This window comes from Stegostoma tigrinum, chromosome 1 (genome assembly GCF_030684315.1).
Source record: "Stegostoma tigrinum isolate sSteTig4 chromosome 1, sSteTig4.hap1, whole genome shotgun sequence".
In the NCBI taxonomy this organism is placed as follows: Eukaryota; Metazoa; Chordata; class Chondrichthyes; order Orectolobiformes; family Stegostomatidae; genus Stegostoma; species Stegostoma tigrinum.
The window spans coordinates 99456178-99473846 of NC_081354.1; the positions used below are offsets into that span (position 1 = coordinate 99456178).

At 41.2% G+C, this 17669-nt stretch overlaps 1 protein-coding gene across 5 annotated transcripts in view; it reads right to left on the bottom strand.

The window, feature by feature from the left end:
• rbm47 (RNA binding motif protein 47) overlaps positions 1-17669 on the bottom strand; it is a 221212-nt gene that overhangs the window by 159271 nt on the left and 44272 nt on the right. For 2 of the 5 annotated variants that reach the window (XM_048532587.2, XM_048532572.2), the window contains exon 2: positions 3566-3706. The exons of 1 other annotated variant lie outside the window; for it this stretch is intronic. The gene's annotated coding sequence lies outside the window, so the exon portion shown is untranslated. Of the gene's footprint in view, positions 1-2473; positions 3051-3454; positions 3478-3565; positions 3707-17669 lie in introns of those variants that run through there. 2 more of the 5 variants (XM_059647293.1, XM_048532579.2) reach the window with 2 other exon arrangements.

Below are 17669 nucleotides of genomic sequence, written 5' to 3' on the forward strand. Positions count from 1 at the left end.
AGCCACAATCTTATAGTGTACTATCCAAACAATATTCCTGCTCATTTGAATCTGGCAATGAACATACTGCTCTCTTTTTATGTCTTACCTCACGTTATAATTCCTTGTCACCTTTATTTCGACAATTCAGATCACTTAATCTCTCCACTGCCCACTCATTCTGAAGAATTTCTTTCACCAAGCTTTTGATCTACCTCCCTAACTTCTCCGTGGAATTCTGACCTCCAAGTTTTAGGATCCAAGTTGCAGCGGTTTGGTACAATCAGGTTAATAACCGCAAAGGACACTCATTTAACAAATAGAATAACCACAAAAGGGAAAGTTTCTAGGAATAAGGTGCCGATCTTTAGGGATCTTGAAAATCAATTTTTCTTTTAGCTCCAAAGTTGACATTGCTTAAGGTTATAAAAGATATATTATGTTAAAATTGCATTCTTTTTGTTGGGTAAAATAGAATCAAGGTAATTTGATAAGACTGCTACATAGAAATTGCCATCAGTCTCAAAAATTGAGATGTTCATCTGTTGTTGCATCTCAAAGAATTCTTTAGGAGGCAAGTGAACACTGACACATGGGACTCTGACCCTTTGTTAATGTGGTTTCTCCAATCATCATTATTGGTTGACAGCACTCATTCTGAATTCTTCTATGCATTTGTTGGGTGCTGATATTAATCTGTTCGAAAATAATCCTATAATATTTTCAAGATACATTACAGTTTACCATGCTGCAATTCAGGCATTTTCTACAATCAATGCACATTCAACAGCTTGAAGAAGGAGGTTTGATTTTCCCTAATATCTTTAAAATAAAGATTGGTTGTTGATTCCTTGTGTAAGTTACACAAGCATTCATATTTGTACAAATAATACCTCACAGCAACCTCCAACCCCCAGTGAGATGTGCAGTTGAGAGCTGTGGGTTCAAGTGTTTAAAGAATTAAATAGAATGAATGGGTCAGTAATATGCTGCATAAATGCCTGATCTCTTTTCTATAGCTAAAGTCTGAGCACCTTGATATGCTGAGGCAGAATGCTTCATTAACATACTTAAATGCAATTGGAAGATGTAAAATTCACTTTCATAATGCTGCACTAGTTTCTGAAAGTCAACAGAACTTTGAAATGCAGTCGAATTGAGAAAAGAAATGATTAAAAGCAAGAAGGCAGAAAATGAACAGAATTCATAGCCTGCTCAAACTTTTGCTAATATTTCAGAGACGGGTCTCACCTGAAATGTTAATATATTAGGTGAGATCTCTTTGCTACTAAAATTTTCATTTTCATGCTTTAATGGGGTCTGATTTCCAACATTTATTGTTCCACATTTTCAACTGTGTTTTTTTTTGTTATCTTGCAAACAATTATACTGATGGTTAAAATCAAAGTAATAGGGCAAGATAGAGACATTTGCTCCTCAAAAGAGAGCTAAAGGTATTATTTTGTTTAGATAGAAAAGTCATACTTTAAAGTTTATTCTACATTTTGCTGAGTCAAACAGTCCAAAGTTTTGAAATGAAGTTTTTGTACCAACTCATATAATATCAAATCTGTCTATCAGTGCCTTTATGAACATCACAGATCACAGCATATATGTCAATCTGGCATATAAAACAACACCATTTTATAAGCCACAAAAGATGAGCTTTTGGATTACTTGCTATTTATTTCAGACATGACTGCCTGTACTCACATTAGTAGTCAGCCTCAATGTTTCACTCAATTAACTGGTGTTTTACTTACCAGTAACTTATAACTTGGTGCAAGATACAGACGGTGCTGCGAAAATGCATGGGAGTTTAAGATATTCCATGCAGTGAATGAACAAAATTCCCACCTACCCGCAAATAGCTCAATTTTACACTTATCATGTAAGTTGACCTCTGTATTTGGAGGATTTTTCTGAGGTTTTAAAGTTTGACTTATATGCCAACATCTACGGCAATCTTGTTAATTAACTTGCCAACATCCTTACGTCAGGTTGTTTGTACCTATGCACTCCGTTCCTAAATTATTCACTGTTACCTTGTATTAAACAAAAGGACCATAATTAATAATGCTAAACATATTAAACTTCTGAAGTGTTTGGCTTGATTTTTAATTTTATCTCCAATCCAGCCTTTACATACTGCCTAACCTTTCCACTTCTTTACTCGGCAACCTGCTGTAATGTAACAGGGCAATATTTTGTCAGTTCAGTGACATTAAAATCCTCTGTAGAACATAGCAGTTGCTTCCTAATCCTTGTATTGTTTAATACTTAGGAAGAAGCAGAAAATTAGTTTCAAAGCCATGAATCAATTTTGCAAATAGCTTCTGATATGGAATTCTAAACTTACAACTGCCATATCTACATTAATAAAAGTTGAGCAGTGAATTCTTCTAAGAATTTACTTGTAAAACATGATATAAGATCTTGGTCTATAAGGGAGCAATTAAAGAGAAAAATACAATAACTAGGAATCTTGACCTACCTCTTTTTAAGATTCAGGACCTCAGACACCAATTGTCAGCTGGTTCATTGCCACTTAGTGAGAAGTGCAAAGGGTTTGGCAGCATACAACCCACATCTTCTTGTTTTATCAAGGTTAACCCAGCAACGAGTGCCCAGAAACTCCCTGTAATGCTATTTACTGCAGAAAAAGCTGTCTTCTTTGTGTGCGCTGAAAACAACACTTCGAGAGTACTAAAAGTGTAATGAATTTCACGAACCTTGCAATTAGACCTACTTAATCTAAAATACCTGATTCTCAGTGACCTAAGCTGCACATTCCATGGGGGCTAAATAGCAGCTCAGAAGCTCCAGCTCTCCGAAGAAAAGTTCCTTGCTAGTCTTAGAGTGCGAGGTATTATTCTCGTAAAGCTTGTTTTCAGCCTACTTGTAGCTATGCAGCAAAAAGCTGCCACCTTATTGTAGCCCAAACTAAGATTACGAGGTTTAATTCACTATTTGTTTAGTCTCTCTGTCGTTCTTCTCATTCCCTTCCTCCTCGAACAAGTTAGGTTTTTGTCTTATAATGCCCTGCCCCTGAAGTCACCAAACCAGAATTTTCCTGCAACACTGGCAACTTCCCGTAAATCTAAATTGTAATTTTATCCTGTTCACTGAGCCTTTATTGGCTTAAGGCCAGTTTAACATTCCAGTTGAGGTAGGAGCACAGATACTTACCTTTTCTCTAGTGCACAATGATTAAAAAGGGTGGATTGAAGGAGAAACTGTGAACATTGTGAAATTTGCTAATCGTGCTGGCCTAGAATGGCAAAGACAACCAGTCACCATGACAGAAGCTGAGGGTAACAATGTTCCATGGATTAATAGAGAGACCTGCAAAACCACAACACAAACAACAAAATGCCCCAGCAGCACTATGATACAGGAAAAAACTTGAAGGAAGTCATACAGTCTTGTGACCTCCACAAAACTTAAATATACATAAACCTTAAATACATCTTACCTTGGCTACTTTCAGAACACGCGTTAGCTGAATTTTCAAAAGAATGGGATGACGTGTTCACTTAAGTTGACAGACAAGAATTTTCACAAGAGAAAGGCTGATCTCACTTACCTGGGGCAAAACAAGGTTTGGATTAAAGCTGGCAAGGTGCGTCGCTAGGAGAAACCCATGACCTTTCTGATGTGTTCAGAGCATCATTCAGCTCATGAATCATTCAGGAACAGGTGGCAGAAACGTTTTTTCCCCTGTTTTCTGTGAAATGTTCAGGAATCGCGGAAGAGAAAAAAAAATGAATAAGCATAAGAGAAAATGATTCTTTTCTTGAGTTTGACACTCTCCCGTACAAGGAAATTAAAGCATAGAAAAAGATTGTCCCTACCCTTATGTTTTGCAGAACCTGTTTGGAAAAGGGTTAAACACTGAATCAAACCCATCTAAAGTTTATAGTAAACTTGTATTGACCAATCAGGATAAAGTTTATTGCTTGTAACTAAACAATTTGAAACAGAAATTTGATAACACCAGAAATGAGAGGTGCCTGTCAAAATCCATATTTGCACTGTGATAGGTTTCAAGAACTTTTATCATCAAAGAAAATAGGGCAGGAAAGAAACAGTGTTACAGTTAGAATGTTTTCATTGAATAGATGGCCTGTGTCATAGTCACTCTGCAGATGACACTCTCAATCCCATCAAAAGAAAATAAGCATAATATGAGGAGCAGTAGGTTATTCAGTCCCTTAAACCTACCCCAACATTCAACAACATCCTGTCTGATCTGTCCCAAGTCCCACCTCCTTTATTGTGCCAGTTCCTCATAGGCCTCATCTTCCTGATACTTCAAAAATACAACCATCTGCTCTTTAAATATATCCAGTAATCTCACTGTCACAACTTTTTCAGGCAGATAATTCTGGACATTAGAATCTTGTATGTTTCAATCTGTTCATCCTCATTCTTCTAAACTCTAATGAATAACGGCCAAACCTGCTTCACTGTTCTTGATGATCATCCTCTTCTTTTCAATAATCAGCTTCATGAATCTCTTTTGAATCTCCTCCAATGTCTAACTTTTTTAGATACAGTGACCAAAATTGTACATATTACTGCAAGTGTGGCCACACCAACAGCCTGTGCGGTTATAATAAGACTTCCCTATTTTTAAGCTTCAACCCCTTCACAATAAAGGTCAAAAATTCGATTTGCTTTTTTAATTACTTACAGCACCTGCATGCTAACCATTGCGTTTCATATACAAGAAAGCCCAGTCCCCTTTGTGCTGCACTTTTTTGGAATTTCCCTCTATTTAAATAATAGTCTGCCTTTTGATTCTTCTGACCAAAGTGCATGATTTCACATTTTCTGACATAAATTTCCATGTGCCAAACTAGTTGTCAACAATAGTCAACACAGAAGTCAGAACGGGAACCTAGTTACCAACACTACTGCTTTCAACAAAAATCACCATGCACCAACATCTCAGGGAAAGCTCCACTGGCTCTGGCCAAACCTACAATAAGACATTGGCATCTGACATGTGACAGGCGTCCAGGACCATCATGACATATCTTCAATCCAATTACAGTGCACTACTGCACCTCAACACTGTTCCTTGGGCATTCATTACTAACTAGCATTGTGAAGCCATGGCAAGTACACTGTGCTCAGGGACACGCACAAAACTGATGGACTGGATCAGGTTACCTGCTTGCTCTCTGAACACCCATTCAGTTTGAGTCTACCTGGATGCTCACAGCAGCCTTGGGCTGCCTTGCCTTTATACACCTTACACAGGAAGACAGGGCTGTCTGCAGGGCATGGTAGGTAGTCAATAGGGTGAGTTTGCTAAGATGCAGGAAGAGATCTCATTAGGCCTCACAGAGAAAAACCCTCTGTGAAACCTGACAAAAAATGTAATGTTTTCCCAGCAGTTCCCCTTTACATTCCCTGCTTGTTATATCCTCAAGGAATTCAAATTTTTTACCAGGATGCTGCCTGGACTGAAGGGCTTGTCTTACGAGGAGAGGTTGACTGAGCTCGGACTTTTCTCTCTGGAGAGAAGGAGGAAGGGAGGTGACCTGATCGAGGTGTACAAGGTAATGAGAGGCATGGATAGAGTCGATAGCCAGAGACTTTTCCCCAGGGCTTGATTGACTGCCACGAGGGGTCATAGTTTTAAGGTGTTAGGAGGAAGGTATAGAGGAGATGTCAGAGGGAGGTTCTTCACCCAGAGAGTTGTGAGCGCATGGAATAGTTTACCAGTGGTAGTCATGGAAGCGGAGTCATTAGTGACATTTAAGCGACTGCTGGACATGCACATGGACAGCAGTGAATTGAGGGGAATGTAGGTTAGGTTATCTCATTTTTGGATTAGGATTATTCCATGGCACAACACTGTGGGCCAAAGGGCCTGTACTGTGCTGTACTTTTCTATGTTCTATGTTCTAATTCAGCAAATTTATGAAAAGAGATTTTGTTTTCACAAAACCACGTTAACTCTGTTTGATTGCATTAAGTGTTTTCTCAATGTCCTGCAATTGCATTCTTCATAATGGACTCCAGCTTTTTTACAACGAACAATGTCAGAATAACTGGCCTATAGTTTCCTGTTGAAAAGGGCATCACATTGATGGTTCTCCAATCTGCTGGAGCCCTTCTGGATTCCAGTGACTTTTAGAATATTTCGACCAATGCCGCCACCATCTCTCTAGCAATCACCTTTAAAACTTTTGGATGCAGGCCATCAGGTCCTGGTAACCTGTCTGTCTTTGATTTGTGAAATACTTTGTCCCTCACAACTGACTCTGTTAGCATTATCTGTAAGTGTGTGTGAGTGAGTGAGTGAGTGAGTGAGTGAGTGAGAGAGAGAGAGAGAGAGGGAGGGAGGGAGGGAGGGAGGGAGGGGGAGAGAGCGAGAGAGAGAGAGAGGGGGAGAGAGCGAGCGAGAGAGAGAGAGAGAGAGACAGGAGGGTTTTATAATAGGATTAACCTTTTAATTTGTCATGTTATATGCCAATAGTTTATATCTGTTTACCTGTAGTTACAAACTAATTACTTTATAATAAATAATCATTCTTCTTTAGGCATAGAACATTGGCTCATACTTTCTATTAATTTTAGTCTGAAAGTGAGTTAAATTGGGATACTCTGTATAACTTAAAAAACACTATAACATTTCTTATGACAACAAGAATAGTTGGGGTCAATTTATGCATGTGGGTTATAACATTACAAGACCGTTTATTAAACTGATCTCATTACATTACCACATTTAAAATTGCCTGTTCCACGGTAGGCTCTGCAATGTACTGCTCTAAGGAACAATCTAAATGCATTCAACTAATTTGTATTTCATGTTATCCTTGCTCATCTGATTTGTCCAATCAATATGCAGACTAAAATTCCCCATAATAATTGTAATGCCCTCTTATGTGCCTTCATTATTTTCCATGTTATGCTTTGTCCCACAGCGAGACAACTCTTTGCAGGCATGTTACTGACTCTTGACCATGACCTCTTCACCTTGTGACTTCTTACCTGCAAGCAAACTGATTCTACATAACAATGTACTGCACCTCTATCATTACACACCACTGCGCTGATAACCTCCTTTTCCTTCTTGGGGTGCTAACAATGCTTGTTCTCTAGACACTAAATCACCCTCTAAGCTTCCACTTTGGCAGAAAGCAAATAGGCATACTGAGCTTGAGAAGTGCCACTAGTCATAATGGTGTACTCAAACTAATCAGCTCCCAGGGCGGACTCCCTTTGCACAGGCAAATAAGAGGGAAGTCCTGTTGAAATCCTCTCTGCAATATTGGTTTGCCTGAGGCAAAAACAGTTCAACGCAGCTTAGTGGGGACACAGACCACATTCAAAAATATAGGAATTTAAAATATATTTCCCTGAATGTGGAGGAACGTTCCTCCCAACCCATACTAAAAGTACACAGACCTCTGCAGCCAACATTACAGTACTATCATCATGTCCTCTAATCTCCCCTTCTTGTGTACCAGGAATATTTGGATTCACCAGAGGGGGTTGATGAAGCTTTGGATTTAATCAGCTCCTCGCTAAGAGAACAGCTCTCACAGCACACCACTTGTTGTCTACCTCTCTGAAGTGCCAGGCTAGGTCATCTATGTAATGCATCTAGGTGATGCATCTTGATGTGGAGTTGTACTTATGGATCTTCTGGTACAGAAACAAATATACTATCACTGAGCTACATCCTGATACGCAGACCTACAAAGATAAGAAAAGTTGGTCGCGTAGTGAACAGCAAAGAAGGTGACCTCAGAGTACCAAATGGGCAAGTGGGCTGAGGACTGGCAGAGGCAGTTTAATTTAGATAAATGCAAGGTGTTACATTTTGGATAGGCTAATCAGGGCAGGAGTTATACACTTACTGGTAAGGCCCTGGAGTGTGTTGCCAACAGAGAAATAAAGAAAGAAAGCATTTAGTTAGTAAGAACATAAGAAATTGAAGCAGGAATAGGCCATCCAGCCTGTCAGGCTTGCTTTGTCATTCAATAAGATCATGGTTGATCTTTTTGTGGGCTTGGTTCCAATTACTCATCCATTCACCATAGCCCTTAATTCCTTTACTCTTCAAAAATCTATTGCTTAAAACATATAATGAGGTAGCCTCAACTGCTTCACTGGACAGGGAATTGCACAGATCCATAATTTCTTTGGGTAAAAAAAGTTCCTCTTCAACTCGTACCTAAATCTGCTACCTTTTTTTTGAGACCATGCTCCCTAGTCGTAGTTTCACCCACCAGTGGAAATGACCTCCCTGCTTCTATCTTATCTATTTCCTTCATACTTTTATATATTTCTATAAGATCCCTCCTCATTCTTCCAAGTTCCAATGAGTATAAACCCAGCATACTCCCAGTCTACTCAATCTCTCCTCATAAGCCAACCCTCTTAATTCCAGAATCAACATAATGAATCTCTTCTGTACCCTCTCCAAGTGCCTGTACATCCTTTCTCAAGTAAGGAGACCAAAACTGTAAAAAGTACACCAGGTGTGGCCTCTCCAGCATCCTATACAGCTGCAGCTTGACCTCCATGTTTTTAAACTCCATCCTTCTAGGAATGAAGGACAATACTCCATTTGCCTTCTTAATTACCTGCTGCATCTGCAAACCATTTTTTTGTGATTCATGCATGAGGATGCCTAGGTCCCACTGCACAGCAGCATGCTACAATTTTTCACCATTCAAGGCACAATCCATTTTGCAGTTATTCCTACCAAAATGAATGACCTCACATTTACCAACATTGTATTCGAGGTGCCAGAACCTTATCCACTCACTTAACCTATTTATCTCCTTCTGCAAACTTCCAGTGTCCTCTGCACTCCTTACTCTACCATACATTTTAGTGTCATCTGCAAACTTTGACACACTACACTTGATTCCCAACTTTAAATCATGTATGTAAATTATTATCAATCATGGTTCTAATACAGATCCCTGAAGCATGCACTAGCCATTGATTACCAACTAGAAAAAACACCTATTTATCCCCACTCTTTGCGTTCTGTTAGTTAACAAATCCCCCACCCATGCTGATACATCATCCATAATGCCATTCAGCATTATCTTTTGCAGCAGATTTTTATGCAGCATCGAGTCAAATGCCTTCTGGAAATCCAGATACACCATATCCGTTGTTCTCCGTTGTTGCCTATGCTCATAATTTCTTCAAAAAATTCCAGTAAATTAGTTAAACATGGGATAATGGGAACTGCAGATGCTGGAGAATCCAAGATAACATAGTGTGAAGCTGGATGAACACAGCAGGCCAAGCAGCATCTTAGGAGCACAAAAGCTGACATTTCGGGCCTAGACTCTTCATCAGAGGGTCTTCGTCAATGAGTTAAATATGACCTGCTTTTCATGAACACATGTTGTGTCTGTCTGATAGGACAATTTCTATCCAGATGTCCCATTATTTGTTCCTTGATGCTTGCCTTTATTCGTGAGAGCATTGAGTAGAGGATTTGGGAGGTAATGTTGTAGCTGTACAGGTCTTTGGCTAAGCCACTTTTGGAATAATGCATTCAATTCTGGTCAGCCTGCTAGAGAAAAGGTCTGTGAAACTTGAAGGGGTTTGAAAAGATTTACAAGAATGTTGCCAGGGTTGGATGGCTCTCATTGGAAAGCTCTGTCCTTAGGTTTCTCACTGGGGCCATTAGTTATCCCTTCTCTCCAAGAAACCAAATCCTGAAATGGGTCTGGCAAAGCACATGGGGGTCCCTAAAAATGTAAGAGATATGTCTTTTCCCAGGATAACAGGGACATACCTGCATGATCCTCTGGTGATTGTCACACATTAGTAGGGCATTGATGGAGTGAAAATCTTCATGACTGACAATGGAGTGGGCTGTCAGAAAAAGTGATTGAAGCAGGACAATAGCAACATGTTAAAAACATTTGGATAAGTACATAGATGGGAAAGGTTTACAGGGATATGGACTGAATGCGGGCAATTGGAACTGGCTGAGAAGGCACCATGGTCAGCATGGATCAGTTTGGGCTGAAGGGCCTGTTTCCATGCTGTATTACTCTGTGCCTTTAAATGCTTCTTCCTGTTCTGATGGAGAATTCGTACCTGGTACAGGGCAATCATATCTTGAACTTTGGAGATTCCAGCAATCCATGCAGTCCCCTTACTAACTGAATGGTATTCCTTGGTGCCCAAACATGTCATGACTTTTATACAATGCTATGCTTGGCTCGAGACCTGCCACAAAAGTGTCTGGGCTGAAGCTGTGAGGGACGCCGGAGTATGTTTCAAGGTCATAGTTGTCTTGACAGCAACATGCGTAGTGTGACAACAAAACCAATATCTTTGGACAATAATTCACAAAGGGAGTTCACTGTCTCTCTGAAGAGGGGCAGGTCCCAACTTTTGTCACAACAGAGAAAATACTGCCCATGTGCAAATGATAGCCCACACCCAATCCCACCCAAATCTGGCATCTGTCATTTGCATGGGGGTGTGATTGGGAAAGCGGGGTGTAGTTTGATCATCTGCGATTCCTGGAGGCAGCCAACCCATTTAAATTATTTGCTGTCTTTGTTCAAATCTGATTCTGGAGTCCCTCGTGTCTGAACCCTACAGTGTGGGAATTTTACTGGGTAAGATCAGACCCTGTTCTTAGTGTATTTCTTTTCAATAGCCAAAGCTCCCCCAGGAAAGCTGAGGTACCACTCCAGGTATAGTCCCAGGGCACCCTGGGGGGGGGTACAGGATCCTTTTGGGGTGTTCTCAGGAATCCTTGGGTGGGTGAGGCATCATTTTTAGATTAACTTTGGTGACAATTGTGTAAAGGTCAGATAAACCACTTGGAAATACCCAAGCTTTCAAGGGCTGACCTGTCAAGAAGTGACATGAACGTTGACAAGTGTCAAGACTTGTCAAGAATTTTCAAGAAGTGTCATTAAGTGACAAAATGTGTTTTTCTAATGAATAAGAGTGCTTTTTTCAATAAAGTACAGTCTACAAGATAGAACTTTAAGTAAGCAAAGTACACTTTTCTCAAAACTAATGATGCTTACAGATATTCAGTGTAGGCATGGTAGGTGAAAGGGAAAAAGTTCTGGGTGGAAGTAGTCACTAGGTTAGCTTGGGGTATGCGTAGAGTACATTCAGTTGCATGGGTTAACATGGTGAGCATGTATGTAGGGGCCGCCAATCCACCCAACCTACATATCTTTGGACTACGGGAGAAAACTGAAGCGTCCAGAGGAAACCCACAGAGACACAGGGAGAATGTCTATTTGGAGTTAGCATGGTTGCCCAAGGGTGGAATCAAATCCGGGCCCCTTGCATTGTGGCGCAGCAGTGCTCACCACTGAACCACTGTCCTACCCATGGTGTGGCACTTGTCATGTTTTATCATGGGGCTAATAGAAAATGGAATGGGCAACAAAATATTTCAGTCAATTGATGATACAACAAGCTGATCAGTCTACTGTTTTGCCAGCCTGATGACTTTGCTGTCTGCTTACATTCTGCAATATTGGAAATGAGCTACTCCCTACCTTACAACCAAGGTTTGAGGACCTCTCTGATTCCCAATCTCCAGGCTAAACAGTCAGGATGAACTTGCTGAAGGAAAGAGCAGCTGCCCTGCAGTCATTTCTCAATCTGGTTTGGTGGTCCTTAGGCCGGGGGCGGGTTCTCCAACTCTCAGGGATAGGAAGCCTTTCCTCAAACAGACAGCCAATCAGAGGCTGGCACCTCTCCAAGTACCAGTAGCGCCAGTAGGAACAATGGCCACTGTCTGTACTGCATTTGGTCAATGAGTTGAGCGGCAATTGATAGGAACTTTGTAACAATTTGGGGGCAGGTACCATGAGGGTGAAAAACCTTCAGGGAGCATCTACCTGATGGACCAAAGGAAGGCCACCACTACCGAGCATGGGCTCATGCAGGAAATCTGTTGAACTGGCCACTTGGTATTGGTACCTTATCCCATCAGTTAAATGCTAGTGATGGAGAGATGAGGTCTTTAAGTGCACTTAAGGGTCACAATTGGTCCATTGTGGGTAAGCAGTTCAAGGGAGAGGGGATGTAGATTGCAATTGGGTATATGGAGGGGTGAAAGAGGGTGGGGCCTGATGCCCTGGGTGTGATGGGTGGTACAAGCAACGTAAGAAATTAAGGGGCTTAAATAGTGTTAACAGTATAGTCCACAGGTGGGTGCATCTCAGGGTGTTGGTTGATAGTCATCACAGGGTTTTGAGAGAACTTGCCATGCTCGCATCTCTCTGTGGAGAGTGATCGTGGACAACTCCCTTTATGATGCATAGAAGCCTGCAAGTTCAGCGATGTCCCACAGCATGGTGAATGAACACTGGTCTCTAACATGAACATTCAGTAAAGAACGAATGTAAAAACACAATCTTGTTTCTTTCACAATAAAGCAAAATCCCTAAACTCCTTACAACCACCAATACGTTAGAACCATAAGCTGTGCCAGCACATTCAGTTCTCTGACTACACTAGCCACAACAAATAATGATGATGCATGTGTGTATAGAGTGAAACCAATGTACGGAGTGAAACTAGTCATATTTATGTTTTTAAAAATTCTGAATACTTATGTTCTTAGAATCCCTACAATACAGAAAGAAGTCATTTGGCCCATCAAGTTTGCACCAACCCTCCATTTCCCATGACTAATCCACCGAGCCTGCACATACATGTGTACAATACCTTGGCTAATCCACTAAACCAGACTTCTTTGGACTGTGAGAAAAAACTGGAGCACCTGGAAGAAACTCACACAGACATGGGGATAATGCGCAAACTCTGCACAGACATCCACCCAAGGCTGGAATAGAGCCCATGTTCCCGATGCTGTGAAGCAGCAGTTCTAACCACTTTGCCACCCTGCCTTCCATAACAGACTGATAATGAAGTTGTAGAGAAGCTTATAGTGATGCAGATGCTCCCTGTCTGTCCAGGATGCTCTCTTATATCCAGCCACACTTGCTCATTGTCAGCTGATGGTGGGTTTCACCACTGAAAACCATATGTCTCCATGGCTTTGTCACATTAACTTTTAATCTGTGCCATTTGGGGGCTGGGTCCCAGCACAAGAGCGGAAATGTCTTTCACTTGTGGTTCCGCTGTTAAGAATGCACATTTCAGAGAAATCACTCTACAGTAGTCATTAGTAGAAAGTGTTTCCACATGGACCTTAACTGAGAATGGAGTTGAGCTTCCAGTCAACTATTCCTGTAGATAATTCCTTGGGCTGACAAGTGACAAGTAAAATTTGTGCCCTATAAATGCCTGGCTATAACCATCACCAATCTAACTGCCACCCCTTGACATTCCATGGTGTTATCATCCTGAATGCCCCACTATCAACACCCTGAGGGTTATTATTGACCAGAAACTCAACTGAAGTCATCACATAGATACAGCAGCTACAAGAGCAGGTCAGAAGCTAGGAATACTACAGCGAGTAACTCACCTCCTGACACCTCAAAGCCTGTCCACCATCTACAAAGCACAAGTCAGGAGTGTGATGGAATACTCCCAACTTGCCAGGATGCACACAGGTTCAACAGCACTCAAAAAACTTGACACCTTCCACGACAAAACAGCCCACTTGACTGGTGTTACATCCACAAGCATCCACTCCCTCCATGCTCAGTAGCAGCAGTGTATACTATTTTCAAGATGCACTACAGAAATTCACCAAAAATCCTCAGACAGCACCATACGAACCCATAACCACTTCCATCTAGAAGTACAAGGGCATCGTGGAAACACCATCACCTTCAAGTTCCTCTCCAAGCCAGTCACCATCCCAACATGGGAATATATCACCATTCCTTCACTGTCACTGGGGCAAAATCCTGGAATTCCCTCCCTAATAGAATTGTGGTCAACTCATAGCAGGAAGACTGCAGCAATTCAAGAAGGCAGCCCACTACCACCTTCTCAAAGGCAACTAGGGATGAGCAAGAAATGCTGGCCAGCCAGCAACGCCCACATCCCACAAATGAATAAAGGGAAAGGAAAACACACTTTGATGCAGCTGATCTCCACCCAATCATATTTGCATGTCTCACATGTATATGTCATATATCATATATATGACTTGACTGTATCATCTAAGCATATTCAAACTAATAGATATGACTATATTATCCAATCATATTCAAACCAATTCCTGTCATGATATTATCCAATCACATGTGCACATCTCCTAGGTGCAGTATGTACATTGTGATTAACAGTAAACCTGCCCTCCAATGGTCTATGCTGGCTGCTTTTCCTGTCATGGAAATTCCAGCACATTCCAAATTCCTGACTTCTACCACTTTAAGGGACAACGGCAGTAGATGCACAAGCATATCACCACCTGTGAATTCCTCCTTCAAGTCACAGATCATCCCAATGTGAATTATATTGCTGATTCTTCACAGTCACTGGGTCAAATTTCTGGGATCTCCAGCTTAAAACTCTGTGAATATATCCACACCACATGGACTACAGCAGCTCAAGAAGGAAGGTCACCATCATCCTCTCCAGGGTATTAAGAATAGCCCAAAAATTGTCAGCCTTTCAGTGATACCTATATTTCAATGTGCAATTTTGTGTTATGAAGCAAAATTTTGTGCATTGTCTTTTCATCAATACAAACATTTTGAATTATAATCACTGTAAGTTTAAAAATAGCATGAAATTCCAGTGACACAGTCTTTTATCTTGTCTAAAGGATTACTTAATTTAACACATAAAGCAAAGAATTAATGGAATTTTGCTGGAGTCTCATATACATGTCACCATACCTCAATACTTCTAAAATTGTAGTTCAATCAAAAATAGGCATACTATCAAAGCCCTAATGCTATTTGTTACTAATACATACTTTAACATGAAGATACATGCTGTAAATACACTGAAGGCCCCCTTTTTCTGGGACGTTTATTGTACAAGGTCACTGTAGTACTTGAGGAAGTGACATCACGAGGTTAGTTATTTGCTTTCAATACTTGTTAACGAGATTGTGTAACCCGAGAAACCAGGGGCTGGTCTTCTGAAATAATCATAGAATCACAGAATGATACAGCATGGAAAAGAGGCCATTGGGCCCATTGTGTGTGTAGCAGCCTTTCAGAGATGCTGTCCAGTTAGTGTTTAGCATTTTAAAAACAGAAACTGCTGAAGAAACTCAGCAAGTCTGGCAACACATGTGGAGAAAGAACTTGAGATGGCATTTTGAGTTCCTTTCTCAAGAGAGGTTGCCAAACTTGCAAAGTTAACTCTGCTTTCTCTTCATAGATGCTGCCAGGTCTGCTGAGTTTCTCCAGCACTTTCTATTTTTGTCTCGATCATATACAGTCTGCCTTGCAGTTAGCATGTATATTGTTAGGGGTGGAGCCTGCCCAGGCCAACATGTGCCAAATGAGGCAGCTGTATCGGGTAACATTAGCAAAGCTGCTGGGGCAAGTAAACGAGGCTGAACACAAAAGGGGTTAAAATGGTATCAGAGACAATGGGAACTGCAGATGCTGGAGAATCCGAGATAACAAAGTGTGGAGCTGGATGAACACAGAAGGCCAAGCAGCATCTTAGGAGCACATCTTTTTCTGATGATGGCCTAGGCCGGAAACATCAGCTTTTGTGCTCCTAAGATGCTGCTTGGCCTGCTGTGTTCATCCAGCTCCACACTTTGTTATCTTGAACACAAAAGGGGATTTGATACAAAAGGATATCTTTAATGGTCATATTCTTATCCCAAGCAAACCTTTGGTTAAAAAAACAATCTGATCTGATTTGGGGCGGCACGGTGGCTCAGTGGTTAGCACTGCAGCCTCACAGCGCCAGGGACCAGGGTTCGATTCCAGCCTCGGGTGACTGTCTGTGCGAAGTTTGCATGTTCTCCCTGTGTCTGTGTGGGTTTCCTCTGGGTGCTCCGGTTTCCTCCCACAGTCCAAAGATGTGCAGGCTAGGTGGATCAGCCATGCGAAATTGCCCGTAGTGTTTGGGCCTGCTTCCACACTGTAGGGAATCTAATCTGTATGTACTCCTAGTTGTAAATGAATGATCACAACTCTGATGGTGTTTGAGTTACTGAGTGTTGTAGCTCCTATTACATTTTAAGTGTGAAGACAGAACTGGTAGACATGTGGGAGGTAATACTGTTGTGGTGCTAAATTAGTAGCTGAAATAAAGTGACAGACATCGGTTGCACATGAGGCACCTGAGGGAGATGGCTGGCACTTCATACCCCTGCTCCCCACCCCTTTCTACAGTGGCAGCCTTAAAATCAGAACTCTCAATCATAGAACCATGAAGTACTGAGTATGCAATCTGAGACCGAGTGATGGCCCTGGGCTTCAGAAAGCTATCTGAGTGTCTTTTCAATATGGTGCCCTGACGCTGGATTCCGGAAGGTCCTGGTGGGCTTTGGAAAACTTCTTGCCCATAAAAAGTGGATTTTTCCCACACATGCACATCTAATAAGCTGGTAACAATGTAATCAATGCGCAAAGCGGCCCCATCCCTCAGAAGTCCCTCCACTCCTGGTCTCAAAAAGAGTCCAAGTTAGTCCAAGGTATTTGGGTGCCAGAAACAAAGTAGTTAGTAAAATAATGGTATGGCCAGTGGAAGAAAACTGATAACTTAACATTTATACGCAACAGTTTATCATGCTGCAATAACAGCAATTATTAGAAAAGATCAACAGGTTTGGCAGCATCTGTGGACAGAAATCGGGGTTAACGTTCCAGGTTCAGTGACCTTTCCTCAGAACTCATGAGCTTTTCAAGCAATTTTTGTTTTTGTTTCTGATTTCAAGCATCCACAGTTCTTGTAGTTTTTACTTTGGCATGCTGTCTGGATATCTCCTACCAAAAAATTGCTTTAGATTTCTACAATTATTAAACAGGCTATTTCAGTAATTATGTTGTACGTGGCAAGGTGTCAGAAAAGCAAATGAACAAATAGATGGCTCAAAACAATTTGTTAGCTAGCTGTCGTAATTAAAGAGATGCATTAGAATTTATTTGTGTGTTTCAACAGGGAAACTGGTTTAATGTCTCATCCAAAGGACAACAGATTAACAATATAACATGATCTCAAAAACCTATTCAGACACCTCTGCAGCAGGTAGCACTGGACTCAGTCTCAGATTGCATACTCAGTACTTCATGGTTCTATGATTGAGAGTTCTGATTTTAAGGCTGCCACTGTAGAAAGGGGTGGGGAGCAGGGGTATAAAGTGCCAGCCATCTCCCTCAGGTGCCTCATGTGCAACTGATGTCTGTCACTTTATTTCAGCTACTAATTTAGCACCACAACAGTATTACCTCCCACATGTCTACCAGTTCTGTCTTCACACTTAAACCTCAACCCATCCCCCCTCTCTGATGAAGGGTCTAGGCCTGAAACATCAGCTTTTGTGCTCCTGAGATGCTGCGTGGCCTGCTGTATTCATCCAGCTTCACACTTTATTATCTTGGATTTTCCAGCATCCGCAGTTCCTATTGTCTCTAGGGTCTGAGTGACTGCTTTTTTACAAATGTTTCTATATCACATTCTCACTGCATTTCAGAACACATTAGCATTATTCTTATCTCAGTTTGGAATATGTTCCAATTAACCTGTTCAGAGACGTTATTACATATCCTTGAGGCTTGGGGAGGTGATGGTCTTGTGGTATGGTTGCTGGG